Source organism: Homalodisca vitripennis, chromosome X (assembly GCF_021130785.1).
Source record: "Homalodisca vitripennis isolate AUS2020 chromosome X, UT_GWSS_2.1, whole genome shotgun sequence".
In the NCBI taxonomy this organism is placed as follows: Eukaryota; Metazoa; Arthropoda; class Insecta; order Hemiptera; family Cicadellidae; genus Homalodisca; species Homalodisca vitripennis.
The window spans coordinates 75,190,432-75,209,590 of NC_060215.1; positions in this window are offsets into that span (position 1 = coordinate 75,190,432).

Sequence of the window (19,159 nt, forward strand, 5' to 3'; positions counted from 1 at the left end):
TCCACTCGCACTACCGTTAACTTCCAAGGCCACGAACATTCCACTGGATGTCGGAAACACCGGTGGAGTACACAAAGTGGCTGGTGTGAATAAATCAGAAATAGTCATTAATGGGGCTTGATCTACTTGAAATTTTATTGGTCGTGCCCCAGGTTCCTTAATATATGTTGCCTGTTGATTCAACACGAATTTGAACTCCCATTTGACCACTGAAAATTATACTCTTTTTGTTTCACTGATCTGATGTCACTTAAAGCATCCAAGGTGGATTTTAATTTTCAGGAAGCTGCAAAAGCCCATTCCTTAACATCAGCTGCGATATTAGGGACAGAACAAAGAAGACAAATCCTAGCATGCTAATGGATAAGCTGGGAACCCAGTCTAGCCCTGGCTGTCTTGCCAGAGGAAGGAACCCTCCGTCTTTATCATCTTCCAACTTTTCAAGTATGGTCTTGCAGGCGGTTTATTCAGACTCACAATCAAATGATCTCTGCTAGGACCGATTAAGAGCCATACAGCCTCTAAATTACACCCTTGACCCCTTAAATTCATTTCCAGTCCCCTCGGAGACTATCTCAAACACACGTTCTAGTTTTCAGAGATGCTCAGGTACCACATAGCATCACACTTACTTAATACACTGTGTGGTCTCAATTCAAGATAACACTCACACTGACGAGGTCAAATTTAGATGACCCTACATTATATACTAAGATACCCATTATACAAACATTACAATAAACTTGCACACTCGCTAAAAAAACATGGACACAAAACTCCTCTTCGGAGACCACTAAGCATGCCATAACAATGCTCTGCTACCATCTGAGCCGACAAAGTAACGCCCCCATCCGCGCACCCACTACAACAGAACAACATGGAAGCGCCCTACCATGGGCTTGGAGAAGGTGCAAAAGCAAGTTAAGAAAACGAAAATGTCGTACACAAACTATGTATTAAATATATTTTAAAATATTGACAAGATGAAGAAAACAACCCTCTCCTCTGTAGTGCATTGGTTTATAACAAAATGGTTTTCCAACATATTCGTAATTAACTTAGGAATTATTTGAATTTGGAACTACCATAAATTAGGACATGAATACCAAATCACACCCAGAATCCTGCGGCTTAGAGCAGGCTCCTATTGGGAACATAATATGAATTTAATTAATAAATAACTTAAAACTAAATAACAATAATAAACGTCCAACCACAACAATAAACTAAACGAAATAATTCAAACGTCTACACTGAAACATATACAACTTATCACAGGGTATTATAGTCGATTGTCCTAAGGTACGTAGTGATACGTCATAATTACCAATTAATTACTTGAACCTTATCAAAGAACCCCTTTATTAAGGGGAGGGAATCCCTATTTGAGTTGCCTCGTTTGACACCTAGAAGCATCGGTCCACCCATAGCACGGTGAAAGGGCTGTCCCTAAAAGAAGGTGAGCGGACGGCGTAAAACGACCCTGACCTCTTCAGTGTAGCATTCTAAGCGTAGCCAGATATAACTGAGTAAACCTAATAACTTTTGAACGAAGTATGCCACAATAAAAGAAAAGAATTAAGAAAGTTGGTTAACAGGTTGGCTTCCCATGTGAGCACAGAATTCCTGCCTCTCGCAGGAGTTGTTAATGCCTTCAGTAATCCAGCAATATAACCCCGTAACAACGAGTTTACACATATAGGGAACTTCCGAAGGGTGACGCGAGAAACTGTCCAGGCTCCTAACTGTGATCTTGTATAGTCCATCACTACTGTCTAAAGTAATATTTCGGTACTTTGTAAATAGCTGTTCTTCACCGTCAAAAAAGGCAAGGGGAAAGCCAGAGAGAGGACGATGCGGCGACGTGTCTACAGGCCACTCACGGGGCAGTGGAAAAGGTTGTACACACATCCTACGGCAGCCAATCATCGACAATCCGAAGCACCTACAAAGTAACCTACAGTTCTACGATATATTTCTTACCTTTAGTTAATAAAACATAAAAGAGCAATCACGATTATGAATGACAAGTGGGAGCAAAATCATCAAGCGCTCCCGGAGTAAATAATGTCTCAACTTACCTTCTTCAGCTCCAACTTACCTTGAAGTCCACATTCAGTTAACAAACATATTTACCAGAACATACATCTTGGGGCATAAAGCAAAGGCACAAGTTAAGGCTCCCTAGGAGAAAATAAAAGCTGCAATCTTTGTTTGTGCACTTTCGGTCGCAATAAGTGACAAAATACCCCTCATGACAGGATTGAAGGTAAACTCTTGCGCTGACATCGCATCTTCCAATTGTCTGAATATCTCCATTTTGACTCAGCAAATAAGAGAATACAGTCAGTAAAAGGCCAGTCTAAAAGGTAACATTCCGGGGAAAAGGGCTAACTAATACAAAAAAATCCGTTACATCAACCTGCCTTATACTACAGCTCAGACGAAGAATTCGAGACTTCTACCCTGGCACTTAAATTCCACACCAAAGGCATTTTATAATTAGGCACATTACATTTTTAAAGTAAAATGATCGAAACCCAAGAGAAAACGGTCATAAATAAATCTATGTTGAATTCTACTAATTGGGGCACACTATGCACTCTCGATAAGTAAATCCATTAGAGCATTGATAATGGATAAGTGCCTTTAACTATCAAAAGTCCTAGTAACATTCAACAGCTACATCATTTACACTTCCTACAAGATAACACTTAGAATGTTAATTTTGACAGTAAAGACATCTTCTAGCTACTGTTCAATACCTTTACGCCCGCTTCCTAAAACACTAAGCCAAGATTGTATTAGTAACAGGCGATTGAACAGTCAGATTGTATATTTATAACATTATCTCTACAATATTAATTCTCGTGTCACCTATGTTAACACGTATATTTTTTTTAACTTCAATGTTCTACACTAACTAGACAGCTGATTGTAAAGATCACCTGATCTCTTCTCGTTATCTTGTCTTCCACTCGTTGGATGAATAATGTGATTTACCACCGTCCCGTTTTGCATTGGGGATCTACAGTATATTCTCTTACCATGTGGCTGGTTGTTTTAGTTGGTGTAATCTATTAATCCCGTCAGGCTTTCTGCCAAATAAAGTAGTTCACAGCAGCTCACCGCGTTAGTTTTTGTGTGTTAACTGCATTGAATGGTTACTTTTTCTCGTGTAATGTTGTATTTTCAAGGGCGTCCTTGTATTTTCTCCGCAACCGTTAACTGTGAACGGACCGAGGAACTGTGCTGGAAGAAAAAAATACCGATGACTTTTGTAGATATTATAAACCGCGTTTAAACTATGCTGTTCGAAACAGCCAGTTTCTGTTCCATAGGCCCAAACCAGAGATGTACTTTGCCATGTGAGAGTGTACATTATAGAGTGTATATTCTTTACCTCAATATGCATACCCTACTTTATTCCGTTGTAACCTGCTCTAATCCTTGCCCAAACTCGTTTTATATTGCAAAATTTCGTTTTATACTGTTAATTTGTTACCAATTACTCGGATTTATTACTTTTCCTTAATACTGATCACAGATATCTTACCAATAAAAATTTTCTTGTTAACTAGGATATTGTAAGGGAAGCTTTCCTGTGTGTAAAGAGGCACAATACACTCTGGAACCGCATTCCACTACATACGAGTAGCGCCATCAAAAGTCAGGTGCACATGATCTTGGTGGCCAGAGTCTCTGTAAAAGTCATCAGAGTTCAGAAAAGGAACAATCCATACCTTTGAGAAACAGATAAACTTGGAGGGAAAGAGTGCAATGGATGGCCATCAAACAGGCTAGAATGCTCCCCTATTAAAGTTACATGAGACATTTGACTGTCTTCGGTATTTCAACCAGTTCCTATTTCACGGCTTTGTAACCTTTGGAATTGTTCATATGATTATGCTTCAACGTCGTATTTCAACAAGATAACACCGCAACGTATGACGTATGAGAGTCTAAACATATGAATAAAAAGTCCTGCATCCAGGTTTCCATGCTTCCCTACAATTTATCAAAGATATGCCTACATAGTGGCTATAAGAATCCTATATGACGAACACACATGGCACTCCATTCAGGCGAATTATTAAAAATCTCAATAATCTTATCTATGTACTTAATGGATACTTACAGCCATGGATAACTGTAATTTTCATTATTTTGACAGCAGATTTAGCCATATATATGCATGCGTCTTTCTTACACTTATTCATTAATTGCAGTACTAGATGATACATAAAGCTGCGAAGGATGAGTTCCCTGGTAAACAGGAATTCGTACATTTTATTGTTATTTTAATATGATTTTAAAGTTTTATCATTTTGTTATATGCTGTTGTATCACTATTTACGAATTATGGTTTGCATATTATTTAGGTGGATTAAAGACATTAAAACTCCATTAATATACAGGGTGATTCAAAACTAAACGGCAATCTCTCGGGAGCTTATTCTATAGCTAAAAACAAGTAAAAAAGTTCATATAACCATATGCCCGGAAACGCTTCGTTAGCGAGTTTACGCCTAGCGAAAGATTTCGCCCGGATTTTAGAACCCTTGGTGAAGTCAGGCCGTATAAAAATGGTAAAGGTAGTTACAAAGATACAAATACGATTGTTTTTTATGTTTTTATATCTGACAAATTTATTAAAATTCGTCCCAGAGCTGTAAATGCAATACTTTCAGAGATATCTTACGTAAAACACAAGAATTGGTGCAAAGAAATAACACATTTTTGTGTTTAACGTAAGATTACTTCCATAAATGTTAAATAAAGGTCATTTTTTTTCTTAAACAGATTTGTAGAACATTTAATTCTGAAAAGATTCATGTGAATTACTTAGGAAAAAAATTAATAATAGGTATTGAAATTTAGCTTTATTTAAAAATAAAACAGACGCACAAAAATGCATATTCTTATCTGCATAAAATATTAACTAATGTTTAGGTTGTGAGTAACAACTGATCATTTATTTCAACACTTTTTATCGTCATATTTTCTTTGCAAAGGTTGGCAATATCAGCTGATCAACAATTAAGTTCATGAAGTAATATTTGAATAACCTTTATGGAGGTTTTTGTATTGTGGCGTGTGAAGATTGTATTTTGTGAGATCCTGTTGGAAATATTTTATACAAGTGTATAAAATATTTTATTAAATATTTATTTTTAAAAATATTTTATTAAATATTTTTATAAAAGTGTATGTAATTATCTTAGTAAATAATGGCAGATAATGTAAATGGTATGTATTCGTTTGAAGAGTAATACGGACATGATACTGATTTACGGCAAAGTTAACAAGAATGGTTTAGCTGCAGTTCAGGAATATCGTGATACTTTTCCACATCGAAGAACACCTGATCGCAAAACATTTGAAGAGCTGTGGAGAGACGACTTAGAGAAACTGGTAGCTTTAAACCGAAGCGAATAGATACTGGTCGTCAAACGTAGCGCAAGGAACTATAATAATGAACAAGCAATAATAAATGCTGTAGAATTATCACCAACCACAAGCACCAGACGATTATTACGTCAGTTAAATATTTGCCAGTCAAGCGTATGGCGGACACGTCGCTTAAGAAGTGATACCACGTATCTCTAAAATAGCAACTTTACAGGAGACACTAAAAACTGTGACAAAAATATATTTTTCTCTCAACATGATTTTTATTTTTAAATTATTTAAACTTTAAAACTATTGTTTAACAATCAAACTAAAACAAAAATAATAAAAATATATAATACTACAATTTTTTAAGAGATACGTGTTCTCACTACTATTAAAAAAGCGACATACGTGGAATCACAATACGGCTCAATTACACAGACATCACAGAAAATGTAAAATTAAGTTAAAATTGATGTGTTAAATAAATAAACAAATGTGTTTTTTAACTCTTGAAATTGTGTTTTATTGGTAAATACAAAAAATAACCCGTGATACAACAAAAAAAATAAGTAGCTAGGCTAACTAATTTTGACCCGAACGTCCATTCTTGTTGATTTTTTGTTTACATGAGGCAGCTGGTGAATCTTGAACGTACTCCAAACTGTTATAGAAAATGGTGGCAGTCGGTTGGGATAACTGTTTTTGAGTTCCTGTAGATGTTGCCCATTTAGTTTTGGGAATTTTTAGTCTATTTCGATGCAGTCCTTGGAAAAAAGTTCATCATTTTTAGATTGTCTATCCTTTTTCTTTGCGGAAGAGCAGAAAACTCAGATTCAAAAGATAATTTATACTTTATTCTTCTCCTGAGGGTAAATATTGAATTGCTCTGATATCTGTAACTGTGGCATCACCAGGCTTCTTCCCTGGTCCTAATACTGTCGTAAACCATTCCATTTCTTCACTGAGTAGTCTTTAATAATATCAAACGTTACTACCTTTGTTTCATATCTAGACTTATTTGGGTTTTTTGCCTTGCTTCTTGTGTATAACGTATGTAATCACTTGGCAAGTATATGGGTTTATTTTTTATTTTTTCTTTCGATGGCTGGGTGGACTGAATCCACTTCCATTTTGCGTATGGCCTTTTTCTAAAAACTTTTGAGTTATTACAATTTGTTTTCTCACAGCTGAAGCACAGCAATGCGTTTGAGAAAAACTGCATTCCTATTTTGTGATGTGCATCCGTCACTCCACATGATTATAGGTGTTTTGTCAATACAGATATCATTTAACAAACTGATTACACAAGAAGCAAACGTATTAGCAGTTAGATCTGCTTGGGTCCTCATCAAACCAAAAACACATTGTGTTGTGCTTATTTATATCAAAAAACCGTAAAATTATGCAAATAAGTTGGTTTTGTAGAAGAGGGCGGATGCATTCAAGCTTGGGCACACTTTAACTGATTGGAGGTCTTGAGTTAGTACGATGCATTTTCCCTCTTCTCCCATACTTTTATCTGTGTTTTTCTCTGCTCTTGCAGCCTCTTTTCTAACAATATGGTTATTATACATGTTTTGATCCACTTGGCCAACTTCATAGGAAATACAGAGATCGCATCTATCCTTTTTAGGGGGTTGGAAATGCAAATGTTTTGATCATCAATTACTTTATCAAATGTAAACCGAGAAAGTGGCTTTATTGGTCCATCTGCATTTGATTCACAATTTTTCTTGTACTCATTGTAAATATCTGTCATGTTCCCTCCTGTTGGTTCGACATAGACTTTGCTAGTAGATTTCCTGCAATAATGTGATGGAAGCTTAGGCAAGTTATTTAAAAATTTTATTAAAATTTGCTTTGCCTCGTTCCCACTAACTTTTCTTTTAGTTCTGCATTTACGATGGAATTCGAAGGTGCCATTCCCATGTATTCCATTAGAAACCCAAATTAAGTACTGACCATTCTTTTAAGCCAAATGTGCTGAGAAACATATTCTTACAAACTGGAACTGTGGGCTCTTACTAAATAGCCCTAACTCCGCCTCTTAAATAAAGGCATATTTCATTTCATTTCATTTCAACTGTGTCACCATTTTTCTTTTTAACAGTGTATTGATAAGAACTGTTTCTTCTAGATGCTTCACCTGCCTTCTTCTTTGTATGCTTCTTCTCTGATTTAGTAACAAGAGACACTATATAAACCTTTTTTTTATCCCAACTAAGCTTTTGCCAAAAGTAGGAAAATATATCTTCTCTTTCATTTCTATCAATGCTTTGGCACTGTCTCAGCTTAGACTTTTTACATGCTCCACTGTCACATGTTGGACCTAGCTTTCTGTTGGTTCTCTCAGGGCCTCGTTTGCCCTTCCCATCCTTTGGCCTCTCCCAGCCTATGTAGCTTTTACCTTGCTCTCTGCGTATTTTGTTCTTACTATCACTCCATTTAGACTGGTCAGAATGTATTTTTCTTTTCCTTTGTTTCTTTTCTCTTCCTACAGTTAAGTCTTCATTATTGTTTCCTTTTTCATCTGGTTCAACGTCTTCAGCTGTTAGTGGTGTCCAATCAGGATCATCCACAGTATCCTCTTCTTGTGGTTCATTATTTTCAAAAGCTGGATGTATAATAGAGATAGAGTCTTCAATATTATCATCTTCAGATTAGGATTTACAGGAATGGAGTTAATATTTACAGTAGAGGTGTTATTATTTACAGGAGATGAGTTTACCACCCTCAAAGATTTATCGGTGTTACTCTCAGATACATTTTCTAAATTGTTAATATTTACAAATTCATCTGCAATGTCAACATCATATTGACCCTCTTCCTCACAATTTGGTGATTGGGTTTGGGTACTAAGAATGGATTTCTTCCTTTCAGAACATTCAACGTTAACAATAGATCCAGGAAAGTAGAGTTTAATATTTTCTATGATGTCATCAACGGAAACTTTCATCACTGGAGCTGCCCTTTGGATTAAATTCTTCTTCTTCTACCATTTCTTGCCTGAAAAAAATCGTTGTTTTGAAATGCAGCAATAAAGTAAGATACCGCATGTGTCTGTGTGATTGAGCCATTTATATTATATTCATTAATACGCAAATATATATATTCATAAATAAATATATTCATTCAGCAAAAACTTTGGATCCCTTTTTACGACAAACGCGACAATCTAATCATAACAGGTCTGTATTGTGATACCTCGTATATCTGAAGACATCAATTTGTGAGACCACGTATGTCAGTTACACATTTTTAGGTTAGGTTATTTCACTTATTAAATGTCTAGCGTAATGTCTATATTAATCTAGCAATGCTTTATAGTTATGTTAACTAATTAAGTTGTAATTTATCTTACCTTAGTTTAATAATAACAATTAAGACACTCAAACAAACAAACAGTACAGCACAACGTGACTAAGACTATTATCACCACTACCAGACTGACTTACATACGTGGTCTCACCAGAAATAAGCCCAATGCCATTACAATACTTCACTTACGAGGTAACACTAAAAACGTTACTGTATTAGTTTTAGATTTTTTCTATTATACGAGGTATCACAAGATAAATGCGCGATTTTTTTTCTGAAATCCATAGATACCAATACTGTAAAATTTAAAAAAATGGAGATACGAGGTATCACTTCTTAAGCGACGGGACACTTCATGAAGCACAGTTGTACCCATTCCATATAAACACGTGTTCAAAGACTTATTACCGCAAGATCTTAATAAACGGAAGATGTTTTCTGCCGCTGGTTAAGAATAAATTGTTTACGACATCAGTATTTTCTTCGGCGTATTCTCGTTACTGATGAATCCTGTTTTACTAAAATGGAATTGTAAATTTTCGTAATACCCATACTTGGGCGTACGACAACCCACATGAAACTGCGACGAGGCATTTTCAACATACATTTTTTCAGTCAATGTATGGCTTGGTGTTCTGGGTGATAATTTGATTGGTCCATTTTTCCTCCCTAATCGACTTAATCTACTCCATTAAATTTTTTAAGAACAAACCTGCCTACCCTCTTGGAAGATATTCCTGTTCAAAAACAGAATAAATGCATGGTTTATGCACGACGGAGCACCTCCACATTTTTCTAATGATGTGAAAAACTATTTAAATGATACATACGGTAGACAATGGATTGGTCGAAATGGACCAGTAAAATGGCCACCACGTTCTCCTGACCTCACGCCAGCAGACTTTTTCTTATGGGGTTGGATGAAGTCAATTGTTTATTCAAAACTGATTAACACCATAGAGGAGTTACGTAATCGCATTACAGAGGCGGCAGAAACTATCAAGAATGCTCCAAACGTTATGAAACGCGCTAGAAAAAGAGTGGATTCGTCGTGCGAAAACGTGCATTGCTAACAACGGAGGACACTTTGAGCAACTATTATAGGTGATTATTACAGTTTTATAAAGGTAAAATACATTTTTTGTTAATGTTCAGTCTAGAATAAATGATCAGCTGTTACTCACAACCTAAACATTAGTTAAATATTTTATGCAGATAAGAATATGCATTTTTGTGCGTCTGTTTTTATTTTTAAATAAAGCTAAATTTTTTAATACCTATTATTAATTTTTTTCCTAAGTAATTCACATGAATCTTTTCAGAATTAAATGTTCTACAAACCTGTTTAAGAAAAAAATGACCTTTATTTAACATTTATGGAAGTAATCTTACGTTAAACACAAAATGTGTTATATTTCTTTGCACCAATTCTTGTGTTTTTACGTAAGATATCTCTGAAAGTATTGCATTTACAGCTCTGGGACGAATTTTAATAAATTTGTCAGATATAAAAACATAAAAAACAATCGTATTTGTATCTTTGTAACTACCTTTACCATTTTTATACGGCCTGACTTCACCAAGGGTTCTGAAATCCGGGCGAAATCTTTCGCTAGGCGTAAACTCGCTAACGAAGCGTTTCCGGGCATATGGTTATATGAACTTTTTTACTTGTTTTTTAGCTATAGAATAAGCTCCCGAGAGATTGCCGTTTAGTTTTGAATCACCCTGTAGATGAATCTGTTTTAAATAGGAGAGATATGATTATAATAGTGTACATGATGTTTCGATTTTACAAGTTTTAATTGAGTTCATCGGAAAAGAGCAATATTAACTACCACTATTGTACATCGAACTGTTTGAAGTACTATGTGGGTGGTTTTCAATACATTAAGCTTTTCTACACACCATCTAACTGCATTTTGTAAGTATTTCAAATCATTGTAACTTATAATGATGAAAATGATATATGAGGCCAATGGCCGCTGGCGGGGTGGTAGATCCGCGTTAAGTGCAAAGTCGTGTTTCCTCTCAGGTGCCGACAGCGAACACACATCGCAGTGTTTTATCGTGTTTCTTTTTCATATTTCTCGTTCAGATTATAAGTAACATAGTAAATGATCATAGAGTTATAATTATTCGCAAGAGTATGTACGGAAACTAGGTTACGACACAGAAATTTAATTACATATGTTAAGGTAAAATTAGGAGAAGTCTTAAGAACTATTATAAACTGACATTTATATGATGTTCAATACAAAATACAACACAACGAACACACAACACGAAGAAAATACATTAACAAATGAATGAAGCGTTATTGCATTTAGTTACAAAGTTATTTTACCTAAAGAAATAAGAATGTAACTTTAAATAATTTTTTTTTAATAAAACATTTGAAGACTTAAAATACGTCATGCATGCAATATACATCGCATCCAATGAATGTCTCTATAATACACATTTCTCATCTGGAGCCACATACAAATTCTTTGAAATCTTGATTTCGACTACGTTTTAACACATATAAAACAAGAAGGGCCTAGCGTACTCTCCTCTAAAACCTCTTATGATGTTTCACATCCCTCTTTTCATATTAATATAAGCTGTTTGGCTCCGTTCACTTAAGTAGTTCTTGGATCGTTTCAGAGTTGAGCCTATTATTCCTATGAAATTTAGTTTTAAACATAGTTAATTAGTTTAAATGAAGAATGCATTTTTTGACTAAGTCTATTAATATTACTAGAACGTTTTATAACTATATTAATAAAACATTTTATAGAATGTTCGAGAAAAATAAATAATTTGCTGAAACTTTACCTTTTCTGCGTCCCTATCAGTCGGTTGATAAAATTCTGTTATAATCACGCAACAATACTTGTAACAACGACAGGTTATGTAGAAATTATGATTATCATTCAGGTAACAATAATTTGCATTTAAAGTATACTCATTCGTTGTATACAACAATAACAATAATTCTATAACAACTTGTACTTATCAAAAGAACATAGAGGTGTTGAGCTAAAGGTCTTGTTTACTACTCATTCTATCGTAAAATAGGTCACCAGCTTCCTTTTCACCAAAAACTTTTTTCAGCAACTTTGATGTCACCTCTTCTTCCTTCCCCTCTCGCTTAATCGTTGCGAACTTAGAAGCAGGGAACAGTTTGGAACCTTTCTTTGTTTTGACTTCTCTTCGCCTTGAGGTTTCAGCGTATGACACATCAATGGGTACCACACTCTCTTAGTCTTTTTTATTTTAATTGTCGCAGTCATCCCAACGCCTTCCAGGAGCGCTTTTATTTCTTATTACTAACGCCTTCTACCTTATCTTCTCTCTCCGTTCCCTCTATTACAACTGTTCAGTTGATCTCTGCCAAAACAGAGGTTTCTCCAAGAACTCTATATGTAGCTCAAAAACACCAATTTTAGAATTTTAGTTCATTTAAAAAACAGAGCTAAAAGCCCTAGTATCTCTTCCGCTTTCTCCCGCCTCCACAACCTCTTCCCTCTTCCCAGAGTTTGCTGCTCATGGACGCAAAAAGGTATACTAAGAAAAGAATTAGATTACACTTTCTCTTCACCTTAATAACAAATGACAAACTATAGAATTGCTTCTAAGGTAGTTTATTGTATCCACATTTCATTAGATCTTACTTCCAATAGCTCCAAAATATTCCTTTGGCCCAAACTTGAAGGTCTAACCCCTCGGAAATTCCTAAACTTAAATTGCACGATTCATTCTTTTATAATTAGTGCTAGAAGAATAAAAAAAAGTTGACAAAGATCTTGTAGATATTTATTTTATGAAAACTACATTTGACTTTGACACATTACCTAAAGAAATAAAACTAAATTGTGTCCTTATGAAGGTATACCCATACATAATACCCGTCAAACAATGATTTCGGAGTTTCTCTAATGGTTACGTGGTAAGTGCATCATGCAGCAACAATAGGTACCCTAATGTAGAAAATGTTCTGAGGAATATCGCCCAGAAATTAAGTGCAATACAATCCTTTGTTGCATCCATTGCCAAGGGAAAAGTCCAAGTAATTCACAGAAATCTCTAGAATATAATGAACAATTAAATATAAAACAACGCATGAGCCTATATAGGGAATCTTACTACACTGCAAGTCAATAATTCCCTATCAATTATAAAAACGCCAAAATAACCATATTTTAAGACCTATATCTTCTGCAGGTGTAGCTAAACTAAGTAGGACTACTAATACTAATACATCACAACCTGACATAGACATAAAGTAATATAAAACTCTAACCAAAATAACTCCAAATCTAAAAATCAAATAGTAAAATACCAATATGCTCCACTCACATTGTCAATCAGGTATGATAGCCTAAGGCCTCGCCACATACGAGCGGTAAGCGACAAGCGGTGAGCGGTAGAGTGGCTGAGCGGTGACGCTGTTTAATGTTTGTATTTTGCATACGGAGAAAGCTCGACAATAATGGCCACAACAGGCGTGAGCGGCACGGGGCACGGCGGTACCTCGCCGTTCTGTCGTTGCTTTTACTCGTTACTTGAATTATTTTTACAAGTAAATGTTACCAAGCTGAATAATTTAGTATGGCTGTTCTAGCATATAGCCTATAAGTATGTAATATTTAATATTGTCACCAAGTAGTGTATCTTATAATACTTGGCGTCTTGAGTTATTTTTGGGAAATAGTCTTTTGATACTTAAAAGGTACTGTTAGTTACAGATGGTTATTTTTAATTGTTAAATTTAAATATTTTATATATACTTTGTGCCAAACATAATTAAGTTTTTATTATTTCTCGGGTTATAGTAAAATTTTTCTGAATATCTACTGGTTATGTTGGGATTCAATAGGGTCCCCGTGAGTGCCGTGAACATGACTGGTGCGGCGAGTCTGCCCAATGGGAACAGCACTGGTAAACCCAAAATTGAATGCCCGCGCCCTGCCAGCGCTACTGTACCGTCATCCAACTGGAGTGTCTGTGCTTCAATTCATCTTGAACAAGGTTGGAGCTAAAATGTTTTTTTTTTTCTTCTTTTACTGGACTTGAGAGGATTGGGTTTTATGGAGCGCTGCCAGATATTTTATCTGGAGGAGGGCCAGTGTTAAGTTACCTAGTATTTATTTAGTTTAGTGACATGATCTGTAGGGGAGGATTTCATCTTTAATTCGGATTCGTGGAGGCAACTAAGCCCCCGCCTCCTTCGAAAATTGGCTTTAAATATTTTTTTTTATTTTTGGCCTCAAACTTGAAACAAAATTACTTTTTAAAAATAGTGGGCCTAGAAATTCTACAACCTTTTCCCTCCCCTCAGTTCATAATAATTACCAGTTCAAAATTTTATATTTACTACATGCCGTACCTGAAACTATGTTATTTATATGTCAAATTTCTATTTATTATGTTATTGTCAATATTGGAATTCTATTTATTTTTGTTATTTAGTTTGTAAGTTACTCGGTGCACCGTGGTGCTGCAGTTAATTGTATTTTGTATAAAAATGTTTGCCACCTAATTAATTATATTATGTACTGGAAATTTTGTCTCTCTCTGTCTCTTTTCCCACTAGTGGCATGTGGTTGATTTTTTTTATGCTTTGCTCCGAGTTTGGGAGGGGCGCGCTTCCGAGACCTCCTGTTGCGGTTGAGGAGACTTCCGGTGAAGTCTAGTTTCGCTAACTCGGGACATTAACTAATTTAATTAAAACTATAAACATGCTGGGTATTAAAAATATAAGTGTATGGATAATTTTGACTGCATACTATGGGTGGAAATAGGTTCTTGCAAACATAATATAACCTGAAATGATAACATTAAATATTTGGATAGGTTGGGATTGATTATATTTTATCGTCAATAAATCCATGCAGTCATGTATGTGACATGTAGTTTACCTTTGTAGGCTAAAACTTCAAGTTAATATCTTTGTTTTCTACATTTGTAAAGACACATAGACATGGGAAGGTAACTATTTCAGTTCATATTTTGTATGAATGTTGTTGTTTCAAATCCAAGTAATTTTAATAACAAATCATATAAAATATGTTAATTCAAGGTTCACACAATTGTTTAACAACCTATCTACTGTAGACGTTTGTACTTAACATTATTATTTTAGACCTAATACTTAACGGATACAGCTTTGTAATGAGAAATAGTTGTTTAAAGTGCTCCTGGCACGTATTGCTTCTTCATTCGGTCTTCATCCGAGGGAATAGGACGCACACCATGTTCAGGCTCTTGAACAAGTTGTCCACGTCAAATAGTCATAGTCGCTTGCACTATATCTGTCCCTTGTAATGTTGTGTAATATTCGTGCAGTTTTGATAAGCAAACATTTTGATTTCTGATAGTATTTCTAGAGATGTTCTAGAAACCACCATTTTGCATGAAAAATTCTGAATACACGTGCTTTAGTTTTGAGAGCAGAGCATAGGCAGCTATTGTAAGTTTGTTGATATGCCATGACTAATTAAATTTAACAATAAATAGATTAACCTTTTGACTTATAAGTGACCGTATATTTAATAAACCCTTAAATCCAGAAGTTCTCAAAGTCATGCGAACCACGGACCCCGACCTAAAAGCCTACAGTCTTCAAGGACCCTCAGCCTACATAAAACGCCATTATGCTAATAATTATTCTTAGATTTGGCCTTACAATTTTATTATACATAAATATAATAGTTTTATTTTTAATTTAATTTTAAATTTCATTAAGTGCCTGGCGTTTTTGAAAATATACAAAATATACTCAATACGAAAACATACCAAAGTAGATAGTTTATCAAATACAGACTTGCATACTCTCACATTCATAAGAAATAATACCAAATTAAAAGTTCAAAAAATGTTGTACCAATATTAAGTGAACTAATACAAATTTAGAATTAATTTCGATGTGTTGTTGGATTAGGACTTTAAATAAATAAGTTTGTTAAAAGTACTTATATACCCTTATTAACAAGCCCAAGATGTTTGAGGGCTTTATTTGCTAAATATGTGAATCCCAACCGGGAAAGAAACCAAAAATTACACAAATTATTCTCTTCTTTGAAGATTATTTCTCAATCTCTACTTCAAGACAAATGTACCAGTTGATCTTGTTCATTTTCAGAGAGGTAAGTAAGGCTGGCAACGTCTTGTTGCCTTTAAAAAGGTTGTCTTATCCAATCCTTGTTTGCATCTGGTGCAGGAAATATGTATTTGCTAAGTCAGTCATATGTTCAAAAATCATTTCTTGAACCTCAACAGGTAGACTTTGTTCAGGTTTGGTTAGAAACTGTGTAACACAGGATCATTGATTTGCCCACAGTTTCAGTTTTCAATTATTGCTTCTATTTTCCCTTCTACTACGAATATGTTAGTAACATAGTATCAGGTCCATCCAGCTTCAAGTTTTAAACATGCAAATGTGTAAATAAATCTGCCAAGTATGCAATTCTGCAGAGCCACGATAAGTCATAAACATTTTCTCTTAAAATAAACTGTTTGTGTTTTCGCTCTATGATAAATATTCTTACTTCAATGGCTAGTTTGAAAAAAGCGTGAGAACGTTTCCTCGAGAGAGCCAGCGAACTCTCTAACTAAAATCAGGTGCCCATGCTCATTTCCCATTTCCTGGCATAGTAGGGGGGGGGGGGATGTGAGAGTTTAAGGGCCGTAATGAAATTGACAGTTGGTGTTCACAAGTTTGATGAGTTCCTTAAATACAGTTTTAAGCTCACTTGAGATTTTCTTCACTTCCCTATGAATTGATCAGTGTGTTCACTTGACGTTTGGTGCTAGAACATTTTTTATGTAAGAACAAGTCGAGTTTATTATACCTTCAGTTATATATTACAGTATATTTACAATTTGCATAGGCCCCACTGCTTTATTACATCACCCGGGCCATTAATCCAGTTCTGTGACCTTCCAACGGTCCAGCTCTATCAGTAGTCAATCCTACACATTTATTGGTATTTGGTTATTCTTCTGAATAAAAAGTGCTTTTCATTTAAAGCATAAAATAACGCTTATTATTAGCAATCAATATATTTTTCTACATTTCTTAAGCTAGCTCAACCGATCACCTGGTATGGTCTCGCGGACCCCTGGGGGTCCGCAGACCACACTTGAAAACTTTGCTCTACCCAGACTAAGTAGCCTATAGTAAATTAAATACAAATGAAAAATAAGTACCTTCAGACAAGCAAACTAGAAGCAAGTTCTAAAAGTCAGCATCATGCATACAAATCAATTCAAAAATGAATTTAGATGCCATTAACAAATATTCAGTAGAATTAAAGATCCAATTGCCCAAAATAGCCTGAATTAGTTAGATTACTATACTCAAATAGTATAAACATAGCAATTATTTAGGAAACATGGCTTAAATACTCGGACTATATAAACGATATTAACTATAAGGTTATCAGGCTAGATAGGAATGATGGATATGGAGGAGCCACCTTCATAATCCATAAATCCATAGTTTACGGAAAGTTAAACTAGTCTTATCCCGAACCAATACAGATTTTAGCAATATAAATTAAAAACTATGGTAGTCCAATGCAATGTATACTGCCCAGATAATAAAATAAAAAATACTTTTGGTATCATCTATTTTATGTCAATAACGGTAACAATATGGTCTCCGGTGATTTCAATACAAATTACCATTTTTGGAACTGTAATAATACCAACTCTCCAGGTCAGGACATATTTTAGGCATATAGTAGCTCTTCTAATGTATTAGCAAATAACAAGCAACACGCTACAGTGTCATTTATGTTTAGAAAAGACACTATACTTTTGCCCTTACTTTTTTACCCTTAATCTTTATTTAATGCTGGATGATTGGTGGATTGATATTGATCCAATGGGTAGTGACCATCTACCAATCTATATGGAACTTAATTTGGCAAATATCCATCAATGTATGGAAAATAAAATCATTCAGTCTCTAAATACATGCATTGAATCAAAGTTAATTATTGAAGAACTGTACAGTTTTATATATGAAGCTATTGATACATATATTCTTAAATATAAAGAGTAGATTTTAATTTAACTAATTTTAAACCTAAGAACTGGTGGAATGATTAATGTTCTGCTGTTGCACAGAGAAGGCTTGCATTCAAACAGTTTAAACTTAACATGACATTTATTACTTACGAAACCTATCAAAAGTTACTAAAACAATGCCAGAGAATTAATTGAAAAATTAAAACACAGAGGATAGAAAAAAATTATGTACTGATATCACAAGCAATCATCTCAATATGCATGCAGAATAATAAGAACATTACAAATAAAAGCTATGACATTAATCATTTAAAGTCTAATCCTAACATAGCAGAAGGTATATTTAAACAAATTGTACTAGATTCTGTTCCTAACAAAACTGATTTTTATTTTTCAATTACAGCAACCACTAACAGTTTCATAGAAAATAACTTCACTATCAAGGAATTAAACAGTGTCAAAGCATGCAAAAATAAGGACCCATCAACCGGAAGGGATGTTATTACTTATAGCATTATAAAACTTTTACCTCGTGGTGCATTGCTGGTAAACATACGTAGAATAAGATTTGGCTATGCCAAAGTTAATAAATGTCTACTTAAAAAGTCTTATTTTACTCCGTTATGTTTTGACTGTGATTAAAAGATGAAGAGGCAACTAAATATGTTATTCCTAATGTCCTAAATATGAATACTTCAGAAACAATCATTTAATAATAACCCGGACAACATATAAATAAATAGTTTAATATAGGCCTCAAAATCATTAAACAGTAGTGTATTTGAAGAAATCAGTGATTTTTTAAAATCTATTAATAAAGTAATCTAAATCAAATATAAAATCACAAACATTTATGCCACCTCTAAATAGGAGAACGCCCGTCTAACCGTGCATTTAATTTTGACGATAGGACCTCTGACGGCCGACACCACCTATTTGACGTTGGTATATTAAAGTTCAGCTTACAGAGCATCTGTGTACAAAGTTTCATTGCGGGCACTTGTTTGGTTTAGTCTCAGGAGCGACTTTTATACAAGAACGCCTCGTCTAACGGTGCATTTAATTTCGACGATAGGACCTCTGACGGCCGACACCACCTTTTTGACGTTGGTATATTAAAGTTCAGCTTACAGAGCATCTGTGTACAAAGTTCCATTGCGGGCACTTGTTTGGTTTAGTCTCAGGAGCGACTTTTATACGAGAAACGCCCGTCTAACCGTGCATTTAATTTTGACGATAGGACCTCTGACGGCCGACACCACCTATTTGACGTTGGTATATTAAAGTTCAGCTTACAGAGCATCTGTGTACAAAGTTTCATTGCGGGCACTTGTTTGGTTTAGTCTCAGGAGCGACTTTTATACGAGAACGCCCCGTCTAACGGTGCATTTAATTTAGACGATAGGACCTCTGACGGCCGACA